Source organism: Oratosquilla oratoria, chromosome 11 (assembly GCF_046742065.1).
Source record: "Oratosquilla oratoria isolate Oo_2021 chromosome 11, ASM4674206v1, whole genome shotgun sequence".
Classification (NCBI taxonomy): domain Eukaryota; kingdom Metazoa; phylum Arthropoda; class Malacostraca; order Stomatopoda; family Squillidae; genus Oratosquilla; species Oratosquilla oratoria.
Window position 1 is genome coordinate 41,600,266 of NC_134787.1, and position 4,229 is coordinate 41,604,494.

Below are 4,229 nucleotides of genomic sequence, written 5' to 3' on the forward strand. Positions count from 1 at the left end.
TTTTTTTTTTTTTTAAGTCGTTGGGGAGGGGAATAGGAAGGAGGTGATTCTGTTCGGCAAAGGTGATATTATTGTGATTAAAAATAACAGAAAATCAACGCCTTCGATACGAAGGTATACTCCATATATTTTGTTCTGTCCAATAACAGCCAATTTTGTTCAGTAAGGATCTGTGCGCCTGGAAGGCCTCATCGTGATGGCCTGTATATAGTTTCCCATTTATGATATTAGTACCCATTGGGTGTATTGTTAACCTTTAATTTATTATTAATTTTAAGCATGTTGTTGATTTATTGCATTATAATTATGTACAATGTATATAAGAACCAATGAGCCCAGGTGCGTCTCTATGAATTATGCCGCTTATTGTAGTTGTTAGCGAAGCGTGGCTCAGTTTTGTCGTAACCTTCAAGGTGTAAACACTTTTTGTATATCGTGTAAATTTATCGAATTGTGACTTAATACACTATTCTACCATTGTGAATGTTCTTTTCATTTCCACACTGCTACATCATTCAAACCCTTTCCCCGCCTGATTAGAATCACCTGGCGTTGACCAGAACAAAATATATAGAGCGAATCCTCGTCAGGAGGGCGGTAATATTTCAATTTTTATGGGATGCTGTTAAACCCATTTACAGGTTCCTTCCTTCGTATAACGTGCATTGTGGTCTACTGTATACGCGTTCCGTTTTCTTTTGCGGTCATGTTGCGCGTACTCTGTTGCCCGTCTTTTGTTGCGTCTCTGTGCATCGTAATGATGTTCGTCTGACCCATTCGTCCAAGAGGCCACCCTTGACCGAATAAAATCGAATGGTGGCGGCCAGAATGCGTGTGTAGCTCGTCATTAACAGTGTCGAGACAAAACTTGTCATCAATATCATAAAGGGATGAAATATCTTTAAACGTAGCACAATTAAAGCAGTCAGACAGGTTTGATTAGTTTTCACCCATATTGGAAGAATTACTCTTCACACACACACACACACACACACACACACACACACACACACACACACACACACACACACGCACGCACGCACTCACACACACACACACACACACAGACATACACACACACACAGTATAGAATATGGATGATTTCGAAACGTGGTATAGTATAAACAACAGCTGTTCATGTATTGATAATAATTGTACATCATCCTGAATTAGAAAACTGTGATTTTTTTATTTGTATCCCAGGTTCAATCACTAAATTCTCCAAACGGGAATATGGATTGTTTCTAAATGTAGTATAGCGGAAGCATCGAGCATCCAGATACTGTTAGTTGCCAAATGTAGGTTACAGCTGTCTCACTATTGTGAGTTTTATGTATGGGGAAACCTTTTGGTGTGTAATTTGTTATTTGTAAAACCTTTGAAATGATGTTGTAGTACAATATTCATGGCTGCATATCCATTAGAGGATACTCAAACGTTTAAGTCATAAATGTAATCTTGTTTCCGGTGCTGAGCTCCAACATTAATAGTAATTTAGCTTGATTGGTTGGGCTGCAACAGAGGATGTGCCAGAGAAGGAGGAAAGGGACAACGTTGGTTTCAGCAAAACCTGACCTTCCTGTTTCCCGTTGTTGACCCACTACATCCAATAAATGTCAAATTTGGTCCATTTTCACTATATCCACATACGATGCTGTGTGGCCAAATAAATAAGGAAAGCCATAACAATATAACCTAGTGTGCAGAAATGCACAGAAAAAATACGAGAGAAAATAATTACGTCAATTGCACATACAATGGAAAGACAAGATTGCATTTTCTCGTGTACTAGTCAAAACTTCGTTTTCTATGTGATATAACTTGATACATTGTTGTGAACTTCAGTTGATCTCCACTGCCTGGATACAGTTGCGGCGGGGATCCGTTGACAGCAGTGAGCAAATGTGCTCAGTGTTCATGCGTGTTCCTGAGTGAGACTGATGGAGGGGTCCAGGATGGAGATGCATAGCAGAGTTTAGGCAGAATAAAGGTGGAATATATATTCTTCAACTCCTTCTCTGGTGTTCCAAGTGATCTCAGCCTTCGCAGCATGTATAGTCGATAAGATGCTGCTCTGACGGTGTTTATAACATGCTGCTTCCAGTCCAGTTGGTCATCAATAGTGATTCTGTAAGGACAGGAATTTTGAAGGGATATTATTTTTGGAATTTCGTTTTATTTATCTATTTATTTATTTGAGTGTTGAATTGAGAGACTGGGTAGTATGGACGTCGTGACGGTTTTACTCAACCAAGAAGCAAAGTAGAAAATAGAGCCTTAATAGACCATGAATTTATTCTATTCTATGTCTGCCCATCAAGATGTGTTGGCAAAGAGCCTTACTATAATCATTGAAGAAAAACATACAATAGGAGATAGCTACAAATATATTTCAGCTGATTTTGGTTCAACTAATCTTCGAGGCGACATTTGAATGTTCTCGAACATAGCGGGTGCACCGTAGCTCCGCCCACCCGTGACGTCACTGACACGTTCGGACAGAGGCGTAAACTAAGGCCATTAATTTTAAGAGTAATAGGAAAAATTCCCAACTTTCAGTTCAGGATTCCACTAGAGAAATAGTTTAGGGAGAGATTGTAGCAGCTAGGGGCTGTGTTGAGAAGCGAAATGAAGTTTTACGAAATAATACAACAGGGAGGTTAGTAGTTTACCCATAGATACGAACACATAGCCGTCTCGTTTGATTTTTGTGCGCAGCTAAAATTTTAATCTGATGCCAAAAACTATCCCGATAACAGGTATGGGTACGTTCTGTAAGATTAATGAAAATAAATGTCAATATGTGAGTTAAATGATATAGTGCAGATATAGTAGGTAGATAGTTATTATTATTATTAAGTTTTGAATCTGATGCCAAAAACTATCCCGATAACAGGTATGGGAAAAAAAAGGGTTTAAGGGAGTGTACTCCACAAACACTGCGTGGAAGGAGTTAGACGGTGTCACGCATATATACATTAGCTATGAGAGTGTAATCCTTAGAGTACAATTCTGTCTGTGATCGTTCTCTAATAAGAACACGGGGTTGAAGGTAGACACAATATTGTAAGTAGACTTATACAGTGACCGGAAGGTTGGAGCGTAAATAACTACGTTTTTCCACGTGCCTGTGACCTCACTTATGATGCCCATAAGCAAAAAAAAAAAAAAAAACTGTGTTATTAAATATCTCGCATACCCATATATTTTTCATATTGTAAGGATCAATAGATTGTCTAGTTGGAGAAAACCACAATATACTTTTGTATTTTCTTACTATATTTTTGCTTCAGTGTAATAATTAACACATAGAAAACCTTCACTTATATTCTTTTACTACCCCCACTTGGGCATAGGCCTTTTCGCTACCCAGAACCAACCCCGAACGACCTAAGGAAAGGGGACGGAGTCAGACGTGAATAACAAGGAGCAGTTTCCATTTATGGTCAGATATATCCATATAGACGATTGGGTGGTGGCAGCGTATACCTTGATTTCTTATTTCCCAAATCGTTCTTATGTGGGTATCTCTGATCACTCCCATTGGAGGTGCTCTTGGTTAAACACTAATCAATCGACGGCACCACAATTCCCAGTAATTTAGTGGATTTGACTACTTGGAGAGGTTGGGTGCAGATTGTGACATTTGGAACAGGTACATCCTTCTTTGATGTGCAGAAGTGCATGGTGACCGTTTTTGTACTGTTAATGGTCGCATGGTTGTCAATCGTCCAGGCTTGTAGCTTATCAAGAGTAGCCTGCAGTGGAGAGTAGTCAGGAGCTGTGTTGTCAACGGTGATGCCAACAGTTCAGTCGTCAACGTATTTCCCGTGATGTGAACTGTCAGCTAGAGCATCGTTGATTAACATTAGGAAGCACAGAGGTCCCATCTTGGTCCCTTGGGGGACTCCACAGGTCAGGTGTTGTGGGGTAGAGATCGAGCCTGTCAAACCTGACACACTGTCTACGCTCACTCAGGAAATCCGACAACCATGTTACTAGGTTGGGATGGAGAGCAATTTCTATTTATTTCCTTATTATGTTGGTATGGTCAACCAGATCAATTGCTTTTCTAAAATCAATGAAAGTGAGAATAAGGGAAGTGTTACGTTTGTTTAGAGGTTGTGTAGATCAGATCTTTGTGGTAAGACAGATATGTGAGAAAGCTATAGGAAAGGGGAAGGATGTTTTTTGGGCCTTTATGGATCTGGAAAAGGCTTATGATAGGG

The 4,229-nt window shown here is 39.7% G+C and overlaps 1 pseudogene; it reads right to left on the reverse strand.

The window, feature by feature from the left end:
- Positions 1–1,908: 1,908 nt before the first annotated feature.
- Positions 1,909–3,890, reverse strand: LOC143029528 (uncharacterized; annotated as a pseudogene).
- Between the last annotated feature and the right edge of the window lie 339 nt (positions 3,891–4,229).